The sequence below is a fragment of the Ctenopharyngodon idella genome, chromosome 5 (genome assembly GCF_019924925.1).
Source record: "Ctenopharyngodon idella isolate HZGC_01 chromosome 5, HZGC01, whole genome shotgun sequence".
Classification (NCBI taxonomy): domain Eukaryota; kingdom Metazoa; phylum Chordata; class Actinopteri; order Cypriniformes; family Xenocyprididae; genus Ctenopharyngodon; species Ctenopharyngodon idella.
Genome location: NC_067224.1, coordinates 10,877,258 through 10,895,381, shown reverse-complemented (window position 1 = coordinate 10,895,381; position 18,124 = coordinate 10,877,258). Strand labels below are relative to the sequence as shown.

General features: G+C 39.6%; 1 protein-coding gene across 1 annotated transcript in view; it reads left to right on the top strand.

The window, feature by feature from the left end:
* Nucleotides 1–14,197, top strand: part of LOC127512647 (integrin alpha-L-like) — a 343,148-nt gene extending 328,951 nt beyond the window's left edge. The window contains exon 22 of the transcript XR_007930234.1: nt 14,188–14,197. The gene's annotated coding sequence lies outside the window, so the exon portion shown is untranslated. The remainder of the gene's footprint in view (nt 1–14,187) is intronic.
* Nucleotides 14,198–18,124: the final 3,927 nt, after the last annotated feature.

Sequence of the window (18,124 nt, the reverse complement as noted above, 5' to 3'; positions counted from 1 at the left end):
CAAGGAATCAGAGGAAAAAAGAATTTTGTTTCTAACCCTTATGGTTCAAAAGTTATTAGCATAAACAGAAGTGCAACTTTGGACAGCTGGTGGCACTAGAGGGATTGAGTTAGAGACTCCAAATTGGCTATGGACACAGTTCAGACTGTCCTCTATCAGTGTGCCAAATTTCACAACTTTTTAGCATACGGTTCTATTTGCTGCCATAGAGTTCAAGAGAGGAATAATAATAATAATAATAATAATAAATCTAATGATTTCAATGGGTGCCTACGCACATTCTGTGCTTGGCCCCTAATAATAATAAGAAAACTAACGATTACAATAGGTGCCTACGCACCTTCAGTGCTTGGCCCCTAATTAAAGCTGCAAGCAGCATTTACGGGGCCAAGCACAAAAGCGGCACAACAAGCCAGACAAAATTCAAAATTGCAGACAGCCAAAATGGCCGATATGGGAAAATTGGATATTATTCAACTCAGCATGATGCCCCGAATCCTAGGAGACCAAAGTTATGATTTTTAGACAAACCCATCAGAAGTTATGAGCAAAAATAGCCATTTTTCCTATCTCTGCACCAGTAGGTGGCGCTGTGCCGAAACGCTGCATGATGCCTCAAGTCATGCTTATGATGACATGTACTAAGTTTGGTCTGAATATGATCAAGCATTTCGGAGATATAACCTTGAGTCCAATTTGGAGTGCTCCACGTTGATTTTATTTGCGTATTATTCAAGAACGGTAGGTTAATCAAAAAGCTTTTAATAACTTTTTGTTGGCATGGTCTGAAGATGAAAAAGTAGGTTTTTCAGAAAATTCAAAATGGCGGAAAAATTTTCATGACGGAAAATGACATCATAGGGTGCAAACAATTCGTCTTGACCCAAGGAATCAGATGTTTCTAACCCTTACGGTTCAAAAGTTATTAACACAAACATGAGTGCAAATTTGGACAGCTGGTGGCACTAGAGGGATTGAGTTAGAGACTCCAAATTTGCAATGGACAAAGGTCAGACTGTCCTCTAAATGTGTGCCAAATTTCACAACTTTCCCGCAAGCAGTTCTATGGGCTGCCATAGACTTCAAGAGCGGAAGAAGAAGAAGAAGAAGAAGAAGAAGAAATATAGCTGCAAGCAGCAATTACGGGGCCAAGCAAAAAAGGCACAACAAGCCAGCCAACATGGCTGGGAGCATCAGACTAACTGCAACAGTGAGCAATTAAAGACCTATTAAGATCATTCTAGGCAAAAGAGCTGAAAAATGATATATATTCAGTCAATAATAAAGATTTACTTTTTTATCACTTTCGACCAATAGGTGGTGCTGTGACCAAATTAATGTGGTATGGTCAGAGTGAGGTGACAATGACACTCGCTAAGGATATGACTCCCGTGAAAATAAGTCAACCAGATCAAAAGTTATAAGCATATGAAAAAAAAAAAAATTCTCCACCAGGTGGCACTCGTGCGAAACTTCTCAGGCTCTTTCAGGGTCTTGTGCTGATGACCCATACCGAGTTTCGTAACGGTACGCTAATGCGTTCATAAAATACAGCATTTTAAAACTAAATTCAAAATGGCCGATGGCCAAAATGGGAAAATTGTATATTCGACTCGGCATGATGCCCCGAATCTACAAAGACCACCTTTATGATTTTTGAACAAACCTATCTGAAGCTATAAGCAAAAAAAGCAATTTTTTCTATCTCCAGAACAGTAGGAGGCGCTGCGCCGAAACTCAGCATGTAGTCTCTGATCATGCTTGGGGTGACATGTACAAAGTTTGGTCTGAATATGATAAAGCATTGCAGAGATACAGCCTCGAGTCCAAATTGGGTGCTCTATGTTAAATTAATTTGCGTGTTATTTGAGAATGGTTGAGTTTATCAGAAAGCTTTTGAAAACTTTTTGTCAGCATGGACTGAAGATGATCTGATTTGATTTTCATGAAAATCATTCGACTCATTCGACTCGGCATGATGCCCCGAATCTGACGTGACCGCATTTATGATTTCTTTATGAATTTTGTTTCTAACCCTTATGGTTTAAAAGTTATTAGCATAAACAGAAGTGCAACTTTGGACAGCTGGTGGCGCTAGAGGGATTGAGTTAGAGACTCCAAATTGGCTATGGACACAGTTCAGACTGTCCTCTATCAGTGTGCCAAATTTCACAACTTTTTAGCATACGGTTCTATGGGCTGCCATGGAGTTCAAGAGCGGAATAATAATAATAATAATAATAATAATAATAAATCTAACGATTTCAATAGGTGCCTACGCACATTCTGTGCTTGGCCCCTAATAATAATAAGAAAACTAACGATTACAATAGGTGCCTACGCACCTTCGGTGCTTGGCCCCTAATTATAGCTGCAAGCAGCATTTACGGGGCCAAGCACAAAAGCGGCACAACAAGCCAGACAAAATTCAAAATTGCAGACAGCCAAAATGGCCGATATGGGAAAATTGGATATTATTCAACTCAGCATGATGCCCCGAATCCGAGGAGACCAAATATGATTTTTAGACAAACCCATCAGAAGTTTTGAGCAAAAATAGCCATTTTTCCTATCTCTGCACCAGTAGGTGGCGCTGTGCCGAAACGCTGCATGATGCCTCAAGTCATGCTTGTGATGACATGTACTAAGTTTGGTCTGAATATGATCAAGCATTTCAGAGATATAACCTTGAGTCCAATTTGGAGTGCTCCACGTTGATTTTATTTGCGTATTATTCAAGAACGGTTAGGTTAATCAAAAAGCTTTTAATAACTTTTTGTTGGCATGGTCTGAAGATGATCTGCTTCAATTTTCATGAAAATCGGAGTAATGGCCTAGGAGGAGTTTGAAAAAGTAGGTTTTTCAGAAAATTCAAAATGGCAGAAAAATTTTCATGACGGAAAATGATGTCATAGGGTGCAAACGACTCGTCTTGACCCAAGGAATCAGAGGTTTCTAACCCTTATAGTTCAAAAGTTATTAACACAAACATGAGTGCATATTTGGACAGCTGGTGGCGCTAGAGGGATTGAGTTAGAGACTCCAAATTTGCAATGGACAAAGGTCAGACTGTCCTCTAACTGTGTGCCAAATTTCACAACTTTCCCGCAAGCAGTTCTATGGGCTGCCATAGACTTCAAGAGCTTCAGCAGGGATTCAGGAGTCTAAGGAGATGACTCTTTTGAAAATAAGTTGACCATATCCAAAGTGATAAGCATTTGAATATTTGATTTTACCACTTCGCTGGTGCGAAACTTCTCAGGCTCCTTCAGGGCATCGTGCTGATGACCCATACCGAGTTTTGTGACAATATGCTAATGCGTTCATAAAATACAGCATTTTAGCACTAAATTCAAAATGGCCGACGGCCAAAATGGCTGATATGTTAATAATGGATATCATTCGACTCAGCACGATGCCCCAAATCTAATGAGACCACATTTATGATTTTTGGACAAACTCATCAGAAGTTATTAGCAAAAATAGCCATTTTTCGTATCTCTTGACCAGTAGGTGGCGCTGCACCGAAACGCTGCATGTTGCCTCAGGTCATGCTTATGATGACATGTACCCAGTTTGGTCTGAATACGATAAAGCGTTGTGGAGATATAGCCTCAAGTCTGATTTGGCGAGCTTTTCGTCGAATTAATTTGTGCAGTTTTCGAGAATGGATGGATCTATCGAAAAGCTCATCACAATAGGCTCATTACAATAGGCCACATTTACATTAAGCAATTAGTATTTTTAATAAATGTTATTACAACATTTGACCACAAGGTGGCGCTGTCTCGAAACCATTTGAGAACCTTCAAAGCATGGTGCCGATGACACATACTGAGTTTCGTAATGGTACACCAATGCACTCATATAATAGAACATTTTATATCATAATACTGTATAGCACTTAATGGCAATTTTGTGTTTTGTTCAATTATAGTGCCACCAAGAGGCACAATCCAACCAATTTTTTTATGTGTCCTCAGGGTGACCCCATACATGTGTTTGTCAAATTTGGTGAAAATATCTCATTTTGTTTTGGAGTTATAGACATTTATATGTATGAGATCATAAAAAATGACCCATGAACGACTTTGTTTTGATTTTTTTGCCACTTCCTATCAAAATTTTAACATTTGGGCTAGTACTTTTAGTTAACCAGCTTAGGTTCCGTGTTTCATACGGTGGTTTCGTCTCGATCGGACTAATGGTTTCAAAGATATTCGCAATCATTTTTTAAGCGCTAAATCACCACGCCGCACAAACCGTTAGCCGAAACCTAGCATGTTTGGTATCGCTGGACTCGGCAAGGATTCAGGAGTAATAAGGATGTGAAAATAAGCCAACAAGATCAAAAGTTATAAGCATATGAAAAAAAAAAAAATTCTCCACTAGGTGGCGCTGGTCTGAAGCTTCTCAGGCTCCTTCAGGTCATTGTGCTGATGACCCATACCGAGTTTCGTAATGATATGCAAATGTGTTTGTAAAATACAGCATTTTACCACAAAATTCAAAATGGCCGATATGGGAAAATTGGATATCATTCGACTCAGCATGATGCCCTGAATCCTAGGAGACCAACGTTATGATTTTTAGACAAACCCATCAGAAGTTATAAACAAAAATAGCCATTTTTCGTATCTCCAGACCAGTAGGTGGCGCTGCACCAAAACTCTGCATGATGCCCCAGGTCATGCTTGTGATGACATGTACTAAGTTTGGAAAGAATACGATAAAGCGTTTTGGAGATATAACCTCAAGTCTGATTTCTCAAGCTTTTCGTCGAATTCATTTGTGCCTTTTTTTGAGAACAGATGGATCTATCGAAAAGCTTTTAATAACTTTTTGCAAGCATGGTCTGAAGATGATCTGTACCAATTTTTGTGAAAATCGGAGTAACGCCCTAGGAGGAGTTCGAAAAAGCAGGTTTTTCGCAAAGTTCAACATGGTGGACAAACCATAAGTCGAAACCTAGCATGTTTGGTATCGTTGGACTCAGCAGGGATTCAGAAGTCTAAAGACATGACTCTTTTGAAAATAAGTTGACAACACCCATATTGATAAGCATTTGAATATTTGATTTTACCACTAGGTGGCGCTGGTCCGAAACTTCTCAGGCTCCTTTGGGGCATTGTGCTGATGACCCATACCAAGTTTCGTAATGATATGCTAATCCGTTCGTAAAATACAGCATTTTAGCACAAAATTCAAAATGGCCGATATGGTAAAATTGGACATCATTCGACTCGACATGATGCCCCGAATCCAACGAGACTAAATGTATGATTTTTGGACAAACCCATCAGAAGTTATAAGCAAAAAAAAACATTTTTCGTATCTCCAGACCAGTAGGTGGCGCTGCTCCGAAACGCTGCATGTCGCCTCAGGTCATGGTTGTGATGACATGTACCATGTTTGGTCTGAATATGATAAAGTGTTGCAGACATACAGCCTTGTGTCCAATTTAGGTGGTCTACGTTAAATTAATTTGCGTGTTATTTGAGAATGGTTGAGTTTATCAGAAAGCTTTTGATAACTTTTTGTCAGCATGGACTGACGATGATCTGTACCAATTTTTGTGAAAATTGGAGTAACGCCCTAGGAGGAGTTCGAAAAAGCAGGTTTTCCGCAAAATTCTACATGGCGGACAAACCATAAGTAGAAACCAAACATGTTTGGTATCGTTGGACTCAGTAGGGATGCAGGAGTGTAAGAAGATGACTCTTGTGAAAATAAGTCGACCACACCCAAAGTTATAAGCATTTGAATATTTGATTTTACCACTAGGTGGCGCTGGTTCAAAACTTCTCAGGCTCCTTCAGGGCATCGTGCTGATGACCCATACCGAGTTTTGTGATGATCTGCTAATGCGTTCAGAAAATACAGCATTTTAACACAAAATTCAAAATGGCCGATGGCCAAAATGGCTGATAGGGGAAAATTGGATATCATTCGACTAAGTATGATACCCCAAATCTGACGAGACCACATTTATGAAAATTTTCATGACGGAAAATGACGTCATAGGGTGCAATTGATTTGTCTTGACCCAAGGAATCAGAGGATTTTGTTTCTAACCCTTACGGTTCAAAAGTTATTAGCATAAACATGAGTGCAAATTTGGACAGCTGGTGGCACTAGAGGGATTGAGTTAGAGACTCCAAATTTGCTATGGCCAAAGGTCAGACTGTCTCTTACTGTGTGCCATTAATTTTCATCACTAAAACATCTAATTGTTAAATTTCCAGTGTTCCACCTATAATTAATTTGGCTGGACGTGCTGCCCAAAAAGGTGATTAACTGGTGTAGGTGGCAAAGGTCCTGTTGGTGTCCTCCATTCCTTTCAGGTTTGTCTGAGTCTGTGGCAGTAACATTGAGACTTTCAGATCTGCCCTGCTTGGTGTTGAGGGCAGCACTCAATCCGCGTTCAGACTTCTGGGTCTGAGAAATCCTTTATGCCGGCTGGTTTCAGCTGCTGGAAGTCTGAGAGCATCGCGATTCTGGCTGGCTGTGCTCCAGAACAGAGAGTTTGTCTTGGTAAGTCATCCCAGTCAAAGACTTCGGGCGAAATTTGATGTCTTATATGTTGGCATGGGCGCTGTGGTCTGCTAAGCAGCGGGCTCTGGCCCACCCCCTCTTTGTGCAGGGCTGGGGGAGCTTGTGCTGCTGCTGTGAAGTCCATCAGGGTGCATTTTCTTTGTGGGGTCCATTTGCAGTTGGTCGGACTGTTTCAGTTCTTTTTGGACCACAACGAGTTTGTCTCCCACGCTGCTGAATTGCCGAGTCAGTGTTTGGATTTCAGCTCTGCATGCAGATGGCCTTCAAGGGCCTTAGCTTTAGTGTCTCTTTAAATTCAAACAGTTCTTTACGTTCTTTAAGTGGCGAAGTTCAACAGCGGTCATAGCTGCCTGAAAACTGGTCACCTCCCTCAGTTGCTCTGCTCTGTCAGGGTCCTTGCATCTGTCCTGTGCCTTCTCACGCTGAGTGGGTTAGTTCTCTGTGGGACTCTGTGACTTGGAGCGTTCGTTCATTTACATCCTGTTGGAAGCCCATATGAGCATGGGCTAAGAAGAAGATGAAGCTCTTTGTGGCTCAGGCCGGGTGTCAAGTGTCTGCTTGTGCTGCCAATCTCGCCGTTCCTTGCTCTGCCGTTGCAGGTCGTTGACTGCTTTGGCTGAAGGGTGTCCATCACATTGTTCTGCTGGGTCTCCAGGGGGTCCTGGATGGCAGACCTGGATGTCCTAGGCAAACTGGCATACTTATGGGGACACGAGAGAGAGAGAGAGATGGCACAGGCAAATGCAAGTTTCGTACAGAACAGCTATGTGGGCCATGTAGGGAGTGAATAGCTGAAGTGGGGGAAGCCAGTATGAGACTTAGTGCTGGTCACAACTAAGGGGTTTGAGTATCTTTGTTGACAGCGGTAAGCTGTGTTGACTGATGACTGGGCTGGTACATGTCGTTAAACTATTACTCAGAATACTGATGGTTCTTTTTCCACAGGTTGTCACCATAAGGGTAACGAATAGAACAAACTGGTAGAAAAAAAAACAATAAGATGAAATCAGAAAGGGGAAAGGAAGAAAAGAGGGTTTTACCTATTTAGTTTTATTAGGAGATATGGCCAAGCAGGTATCACTTGTTCAAGTAATCACCTCATCTCTAGGCTAACAGAGAAACACCAAATGCCTTGAGGTCAAAAGGAAAAGAAACAAAGGGAAGTGTTTCTAGTCCTTTCCAGAGCCAAAAGTGCATTGGACGGTGGCCGTACTTCATGTACTCGGCACTAAGGAGTGAGGAAGGGTAGCTAAGAGATAGGAATTAGGATATTAATAACCTATAACTCATTATACCTCATTAAGGAAACAACAGTTTCTAGAACTACTGTAATCCTATAAAGAGAGGGTAGATGGTGATGGTAAAATAACAAAAAGAAAGTGAATGAAATAAAATAAGACACATAGAGGAGGAATAAAGTCGAAATAAAAATGAAATTAGAATTTACTTATAGATTTAGGAATCTAAAGGAAAGGTAAATAGACAAAATTGATTTAATTAAATTTTCAAATTTAACTAAATTCAACTTGGCTGCATAGGGATAGTCAGGTTAACAAAGTATTTGAATGAAATAGAAATAAAATTGAGGAATAATGTTAAAATACAAAGTGAACTTGTAATTTCCTTATAGCTCTAGGAGACTAAATGATAGGTAACTAAACAAATTGATTTAATTAAATTTCAATTTAAATTCAACTTGACTGAATAGGGATATTCAGGCTTAACAAAGTGAGTGAAGGAAATAAACTAAGATAAAATAGAATAGGGGAGGAATAAAGTCGAAATAATAAAGACGACCACACACACACACACACAAATGGTTTAAACCAGTGATGGGTGCCTTTGAGGCATGCCTTGTGAAGCTTCAGAACCCGTGCGAATCATTTGTCTTGCATCAGTGATTTGGAGCGTGTATCAAACTGCTAAAGTCACGTGATTTCAGTAAACGAGGCTTCGTGATGCGTCATAGCTGTTTCAAACTAATTTGAAATTTCAATGGTTTGTCTCTAAGTCTCATGGACCCATGTCTATACATGATTTGTATATGAAATGTGTATAACACATTTAAATGACGCATTTGATAAAGGGAAGAGACATTTTTTTAAAACTCTCTTGTTTGTCTGATTTGGCCCAGTTTTCATAAATGAGCCCTACAGTTTACTGAAATATCATGTCTTAACAGAAACCTCATGTTTAAGGATATTAGATGATTCGTTGATCGCCTTTAATTGATTACAACTTCAATAAAACATTTGTGAATAATAATAATAATACGTTTTATTTATATAGCGCCTTTCCAGGGCTCAAGGACGTTTTACAATTATCAAGGAAGAGATAATACAAGTAGACGATGATGAAAACAATAATGGACAGGGAAGCATACAGAAGAATAGAGTCAAATACAAAAATACAAACAGGACTTAAGAGACATAACATTCAGAGAAATATTAGAAATAATGCAGAGCAATCAATTCATCAAATCAGAGGTATAACATTCAGAAAACAGGTGAGTTTTGAGTAATGATTTAAATTCAGAGATATTATAAACACAACAGAGTGAGCGGGGGAGAGAATTCCAGAGTTTGGGTGCGATAGTACTGAATGATCTGCCCCCCATTGAAGAGAGGCGATGCCGAGGGACAACGAGGAGGCCAGAGTCAGAGGAATGTAGTGAGCGAGTCGGGGTGTAGGGGATGAGCATATTACAAAGATAAGAGGGAGCCAAGCCATGCAAAGATTTGAAAGTGAGCAGGATAATTTTGAATTTAATACGGTAGGCAACTGGAAGCCAGTGGAGATCATATAAAATTGGGGTGATGTGAGCAGAACGCTTGGTATGGGTGAGTATTCTAGCAGCAGAGTTTTAAATGTATTGTAATTTGGAAATGGAGCTGGCAGGTAGACCAATGAAAAGGGCATTACAGTAATCAAGGCGTGATGAGACAAATGCATGGATGACAGTTTCAGCTTCTTTGTTACTGATAAAGGGACGGAGTTGGGCAATGCAACGTAGATGAAAGAATGCAGATTTGGTAATAGAGGTAATATGAGACTGAAAGGAAAGGGTGGAGTCGATGATTACACCTAAATTTTTAACAGTATTGGATGTTTTGATGTGAGAACCAGCAATTTCACAGGTGAAATTGGTAGAAATATTGCTGGTAAGTGAGGGAGTTCCAATGAAAATAATCTCAGTTTTGTCCATGTTGAGTTTCAGAAAATTTTAATTAAGCCAATCTTTTATGTCTCTCACACAAGCGGAGATTTTGTCAGTTTGGGGAGGTAGAGTAGGTGTGCAGAGTGAGTATAATTGAATGTCATCAGCGTAAAAGTGATAGTTAAGACCATGATGTTGTAAAATCTGACCTAGTGGTATGATGTAAATTATGAATAATAAAGGCCCGAGAACGGATCCCTGGGGAACACCTCGCTTCAGGGGAACAGTAGGTAATCGAAAATCCTTAACTGAGATATAGAACTGTCTGTCAGAGAGATAGGAAGAGAACCAAGAAAGAGCAGTACCAGAAATACCCAAATCAGAGAGACGAGAAACAAGTAATTCAAGGGAGACGGTATCGAAGGCAGAGCTGAGGTCAAGTAGCAGAAGTATAGACAGAGAACCAGAGTCACCAGAAAGCCGTAGATCATTCACTACCTTTACAAGTGCAGTTTCAGTACTATGGAGGGGGCGAAAACCAGATTGAAAGGGATCAAAGAGATTATTTTCAACTAGAAAAGACTGGAGTTGGGAGGCAACAGTGCTTTCCAGTAATTTAGCTATGAAGGGTAAATTTGAAATAGATAGAACTGAGGGGTCGAGGTTGGATTTCTTGAGAACAGGGGTAACTGCAGCAGTTTTGAGAGGTAGAGGAAATGAAGCAGAGGTAAGAGATGTATTGATAAAGTGAGAGATAGGTGCAGAGATGGAAGAATGGCAAAGTGTCAGGAGAGAAGTAGGAGCAGGATCAAGTTGATAGGAAGAAGAGTTGGATTTCAAGATTAACTTAGAGACAGAAGATGGGGTCGTCAAAAAAAACAAGACAGAGTTTGACTGGATAGATTTGGTGGATAGTTGAGCTTTGTATCAGTAGAGAAGCATTGGTGGACAGCATCAGTCTTTTCAAGCAAATAATCCAGAAAAGAACAGCAAAGCTCATTTGAAGCTATGGTGTCTTGGGGTGGAGGTTTAGTAAGCTTATTTATTGTATTGAATAATGCTTTTGGCCTGTTACTTGATTTATGAATTGTGGCAGAGACAAAACTAGAGCGAGCCGAGATGAGAGCAGATTTGTATATTTTGAGATGATCAAGAAAATCTAAATAATGTACAGTAAGACCGGTTTTTCTGTAGAGACACTCAAGTCGTCTACCAGTAGCCTTAAGAATACGGAGCTCAGAGGTATACCAAGGAGAAGAGTGGGAAGAAGGGACACTTCTGGTCTTAATAGGAGCATGCTGCTGTAAGATTTCAGAAATTATGGAGTGATAGTTAGATAATATCATGGAGGGAGAAGATATATCAAAGACATCAGAGAGGTTCGAAGAAACAATAGAGGTACAGAATGATGCAGTATCAATAGCTTTCAGATTACGGTATGAAATAACAGTTTTAAGGCATTTCTTACGCATAGGCAGATTTAAGCTAAAATCAAGAAGTTTGTGATCAGAGATACCAGTGTCAGAGGAAGAGATGGAACAGATATCAACCCTTGATGTACAGATCAGATCAAGGATATGACCACGAGTATGGGTAGGAAAATGAACATGCTGAGTCAGATTAAAACATTCAAAAACAGACAGTAATTGATTAGTGTTAGAGCAAACAGTATCGACATGAATATTGAAGTCACCAAGCAGGAGAATGGGAAATGACAATGAACAGGCAAGGGTTAACAGTTCACTGACTTCAGAAAAAAAGTTGGACAGGGCTTTAGGAGGACGATAGAGAAAGATAATTATAAGAGAGTCAGCCTTCAATACCATATATTCAAATGAATTGGTATCATGAAAATTAATTTGCGTGAGTCGGAGATTGTCTCGATAAATGACAGCGAGACCACCCCTTTTACCATGCAGACGAGGTCTGGACAGATACTTATATCCTTCAGGTGCGAGAAGATTCATCTGCAGAAAATCATCCAGAACTTGCCAAGTTTCAGTGAGAAGAAAAATGTCAAGCTTATTGTCAGTGATAATTTCATTGAGATAAGGGGCTTTGTCCGATATTGATCGACAGTACAGAAGTGCAAAGTGACGATGCAGGGAATTCAAGTTAGCGGTATGTTGCTGGGCATCAGTGAGATAAATTAAAGAGCGATGTATAGTATTGCCGGCGGGTAACTGTCTGGTCATGGACGACAATCTATGGTTAATCCAGATGCACGGAAGGGAATCAGGCTTAGAGCAAAAGGTACTTCTGAAGACATGCCGTGAGCGGTGAATGTATCGTGGGCAGCAGAGAATCCCTAGACTCCGGCAGCATTTATACGTCACAGAATCGAGACGCGGGTAGCAGTTCAAGGCCCTTAGCTGTGATGGTAAATATCCAATATCCATTATGGAAGTGAGATAGAAAATGAGGCAGATAAAAGAAGAAAAAAGAAAAACTTTTGCCCGAGGCATGTTAGTACTGAGCAAATGCGAGCCGATCACAGGCAAAAACCACGTTAGCCAGGACCTGAACGCCACTTCACCAAAAACAGCAGAGACAACACACCCAGATAGCAAGCTATTAAGCTATTAAATGAACAGCGCAACCGACTGAGAGAGTGGTAACTCACCCATCAGAAGAGCCGAGCGTGGTGGAGGCGTTAACAGGTAGAGGGCTCGCAGCAGCCCGGTGGCAAGCTCACAGACAACAGGAGTTAGATAATGATAATAGTCAGTTCAAAGATCAGCAGTGAGAAATGGAGTAATCCAGACAGAATACTGAAAAAATAATCCAAACAGAACGGTGGAAAAACATGTAGAAAAACATACAAACAGTCCAGGTGTGAAGCGGCAGCACAGACGCGCACAGCGTTCTCGACCTGGAAGTGGAACACATCTTTAATGTTTATTAAAGATGTCTCGTTGAGTTAAGTTTTTGCTGCACTTACTGTTCTGACCAGCAGGGGTCACCAGCTTGTGGCGCTTTGAGCGGTTTGAAACAGTGAATCATTTGTGACGCAATTGATTCGTTTGATTCGGAGCTTCACAAAGCTTCGTATTCCCCATCAACAGTTCCAAAGTCCCTCCTAAAAAGGGTCCCAAAGTCAAGTCTTTGGTTCGAATGTTACACTTCATGCTCGAACGGGTCTAGGTGTTAGCAGGGTGCTAGCAGCTTTTAGTCGAGGTAAAGGGTTTAAACTTGTAGGGTATACGTGTAGGGTTGCTAGAGAGCTAGCTTTGGCTACACGCAGTTGTTGTTTGCACAACGGTCTGTGACGTGGGTGCTGTTATCAGACTTTTAGAGGTGTCTGCTCTCACACGCCCTGTTGTCATGCGTTGCCAAGAGACCAATGTTAGCTCACAATACAACCAGAATAGAGCAGAATTCTAATTGTGCTGTAAGTCTGCACTGAGAACCCTAGCGTGACAATGCATAACTCACAAATCACAACAGCACATCACTTCACAGACAATGGTGAATTGCTAGTTAGCTAGGCTAGAATTTACACCACAAATTCGACGCGACGGTTTCATATGAGCAGTCCAGTGCATTGATATGAATACGATGGCACAACGAATAGTAAAAAGGCCTTAATCAGTGGCTGAGGAGCGCCGCCCAGAACACCATTACTAACGCTGTAGTGAGATTTCTTCGTCAAACAGGTAAATTTATGCTGCTTAATCTGGGATTCTGTCATCAGAAGAAGGCTTATGCATTTAAAGCTGAAAGTGGGGGTTTCTTCGCCCAAGATCAGGTTAGTTTATGCTGGTACCCTTTTGTACGTGCTGCTAATCTGAGATTCCGTCGTCAGAAAAAGTCTTAAGCTCGTTTAACAACTGAAATTATGATTTCTTCGATAATTTCAGGTTAGCTTCTTCGTACAATTTAAACATGCATTATAGCACTGAGGAACTTTCTGCCGTTCAAGGGAACGTGCATTCAAACCATAGTTTTGCTGATTTTATCAGAAATGTGTATGTGCATGTATAAGATGTTAATAAAGTTTATGCAAAAACACATGATTGATTACTGGGTCTGTCTGCAAACAATTGCTTAAAATGATGCCTTTCGTTCTCCACCAAATGTAGCGAATTAACTCAAAGGGGGAATATTAATAATTATTCATAACTCATTATGATTATTAATTATGATTAATTATGAATATGTGAATCAGTTAATCGGATTAACTTGATGTAGCTACATTCAAATTAATATTACAATCAATTAACCTGTTTGTCCAGTGAACACTCAATGTTAATTGTTTATTAACTCTAAGAAATGTTCATTTCCAGGTTATGGAAAGCAACATTCTTATTGTACCGTACTACTCAGAGCAGGTAGTCAAGATCTAAATCATTTAAGAGGCAATTTATTAGCAGATGGAGTCAGAACCAAACATGTATTGTGCACAATCTTTATTAACTAACTCACAAACACATAACTAAACTAACAAACACATAACATACACGCACATACGTAAGTAAGAATGAGCAATGATAGAGTTGAACCGGAAGTGGGGCCGGAAATGGAGCTATAGGAAAAAGTCAAAGACAATCTGGAAAAGAATCATCAGTTTCCTCAGTAATAAAACACCTTTGCTGACAAAGGTGGTTTAAAAATCAATACTAAATCGCTGTTTAGTGTTCAAATGTACGATACTTGCAAGATGCCTTTAGGCTGAGGAGCATCGGATCTGCGGGCTGAGGAGAAATCTTGATGATTCGGTCCGAAGTTGTTGCCAGTATCTTCTGCGTTGGATGAAGTACTATGAAACAACTTAAGCTGTTAATTTGACTCTTAGTGGGGAACAAAGTTCTTTCTCTCTCTCATAGATGAGCACATGGCTGGGTTGTAGGCCGAGGCCTGCAGCCCTACAGGCCTTGGCCTGAAGAGGCCTGCAGCCAAAAAGGGGTCTCTTCAGTCGTCCAAGAAGCAAGAAAAAAAGAGAGGGGGAGGGGCGTTGTGCACTGGCTTTTAACCTCTGGTCAAAGTCGCACCTCTTAGGGTTGACCTGACCAATGAAGATGTTGTATTTCTGGGCGACAACACGTCTCTTGTCAGGGCTTTTACGGCCGAGCAAGATTAACTGGCTGAGTTTTTGAAGAAGAACTATTAAAGATTCTTGTAATACTGATGTGTTGCGCAGGTATGGACATACCGCATACACAAGCATTTAAATCTTCTCGATACGAACCCATAGACACTAAACATGGCATAATTGAAGTTACGTTAAATTTATCATAAAACAATGTGTACACACTGTGAGTACACTACAACAACGGTAATAATGGATACCATTTCCTGGGGGTGTGCATGTTTAACATAACAGCATTTATTAAACGGTCCCAATAGCTTCGTCTTTATTGCAATCAATAAAACTGGTTTATTGGCAAATTAGGTAAATGTGATAACTGCATTAAAATATGAATACTTAAAAAGTCAACCATTGATGGTTTTGTGTCAATGTACAGCGACTACAGAATGAACAGCTAACAGTTCACCGGAAATGCCCGAGCTGGCTTAACGAAAACCAGGAAGTAACCATGCATAAAGCCTATTATCATAAGATTTGTGAGTGATTTAGAGTACAGCAGAACTCGGTCAGATAAAGGCTTATTAAGGAAAGTTCCTGTCAAAAAAATTAATTGTATTAAAAGGGCAGCAATAAAAAATCCAGTGTTGAGCAGCATAACAGGTATTTGAAGCTGCTGGTGTCTCTGGAGTCTTGAGAACCTCTCAATGCAGGCTGGCAGTTGTTCGTAAAGATGCATTTCAGCCACCACTAACCAAACCTCACAAAGAGAAACATTTACAGTGGGTTTAGAAATACATAAAGACTAATTTTAAAATAGTTTTATTTACTGACGAATGCCGTACTACAATGGATGGTCTAAATGGATGGATTTCTGGATGGTTGGTGAATGGCCACCACGTTCCAACAAGACTGTGACGTCAGCAGGGAGCTGGCAGGTGATGATTTGGGCTGGAATATTGGGAAGAGAGATGGAAGGTCCCTTTAGGGTCTCTGAGGGTGTCAAAATGACTTCATCAAGATACTGTATGCGGAGTTCATAGCTGGCCATTTTCAGCTATGGTATAAAGAAGGATAGTGCCTTCTAAAAATACAATGCACTATGTACTATCCCATGCTGCAAAAAACACCACAGCAATAAAGCTGTTTGAAAATGTATTTCTAAACCCACTGTAAATGTTTCTCTTTGTGAGGTTTGGTTAGTGGTGGCTAAAATACAATTTTACACATAACTGCCAACCTGCGTGGAGAGGTTCTCAAGACTCCAGAGACACTAGCAGCTTCAAATAGGTTTTTTTTATAGCTGCCCTTTTAATACAATTAACTTGTTTGACAGAAACTTTCCTTAATAAGCCTTTATCTGACCGAGTTCTGCTGTGCTCTAAATCACTCACAAATCTTATGATAACTGAATGCAGAATATTGAACTTTCACACAATATTAGTTGTTTTCATGCCTTTTGCACAACATTGCACCATTTCATGCTTTTCATCTTCAGAAAGATCTTTCTTCCTCGTGTAGAATCATCGACATCCTCTGTGATATTGACTGTTTTTTTTAGCATTAGCCCTCGGCATATTGTGCTACTGAAGTTCTTACTTTATATTCTCGGGGCGTGTTGAAAAATGTCACCAAGTGAGTAGTTAAATTAAAGAAATACCAGGAGCAGAGAACTTTACGACTTCTCACACCGCCATCTTACCGGAAGTCCCCGTTTACGGGAACATTTTGACATATTTTTGTGTGTATTTGTCCATTCAAGTGAAAAAGACATGGAAGAGAAATCATTTCAGTATTGAGCTCTATTCAGTATGAGAGGTGGCTTTCTGTGCACACCTTTTGCACAGCACAGAACACAGTGCTGGTTCCGGTTCCGGCTGACCTAATTTATGCAGCCTAACAATCCTTTAACGGATTTGAAAATATAATTTTGTACATACACAAAAGTAAAGACTCATAACTCATAACTCCAAAACTATAGCAAGTAGAGTCAAAAGGTAGGTATTGTTTGGACATTCTCATGCTAAGAAACTGCTGATAAAATACAAAAATATATTTTTTATTGTACAATACAAAAATTATTGTAATTTTACATATATTTCTTATTTGACATGCAATAACTCAGGAAGGAAATAAGGTAGGAGGACAATTCTTTTTTGTTGAAGTTCCTCTACATGTAAGCTGCATCTGATTCAAATTCTGGTGATAGCATAAAGTAATCAAAACTTACAGCATTAGTCTTTTTGTTTAGCCCTTGACACCCCTAATGGGCATTTTTAAAATCGTTCCTCCATGAGGAACATCTTGTGATCAATACAAGGGATTATGTTGATTTTGGACTCATTTCAATCGGAAGCGTACTGTAAGTAATGATGTGCCATTTTCTACGATCTATGCATGTTTAATGAAGTTATAATCGAAAATGCCAAGTGAAAGGAATATCTCTTGATTGACTTATTGGATTTTGTTGTATTTTAGACTCATTTTATTCATGAGAATCTGCTGTAAATAATGATGTCAATTTTCCACAATCGGAGCATGTTTCATGAAGTTACGAGCAAAAACGTGGCATAAATGCCGCATCAGTATATTAATTACGGGTCTTGCGGTGGCTTCACTTACAACAACTCGCTAAAGTTTAGTCAAAGCCCAAAACAATTTTGCTTGTTGTATTCTACGCAAGACCTTTCAAATGACATATGATTATCTGAGCTGTATGATGTTTTTGACATTGCAGCATAGTACAATTTTTTTTTTTTTCAGCAAATAACTGTTTACATTCATTAAAGTTCAGACTCTAAGCTTTCAAATGACACCTATTTTGTGTTGATAAAGGCAGTGGTTTTGAAAAATATGATTAGTAATTTTTTTGTAGCCAGGTGGCGTCCACGGGCGGTACACTCCGGTTTAGCGGTTTAGTATTCAATATGAAATGTAATATGCAAAATGGCAATTCAATATTTAAAATGGAAATGCAATATGTAAAATGGCAATGCATTTCTGTATTTAAATTTACATTTTCCATATGTGCAACGTTTGGAGCAAAATGATAATTCAAATTCAATAATATAATTTACATTTGCTATTTCCTATACTAGTTTTAACATGTAATTTAAACATTTTAACGCATTATAAGTTGCCAAATTAAAATTAAAATGTATTACAGAAATGGTTATATATGTTTAACATGTTCAAGCAAAAACTGTAGCAAAATGACATTTAAATGTTATTTTTCTTAATACACTCGAAAAGAAATTAAGGTTTTTGAGGAAAACATTCCAGGTTTTTTCTCCATATAGTGGAGTTCAGTGGGGTTCACAGGGTGAAAGGTCCAAATTGCAGTTTCAGTGCAGCTTCAAAGCGATCTGCACGATCACAGACAAGGA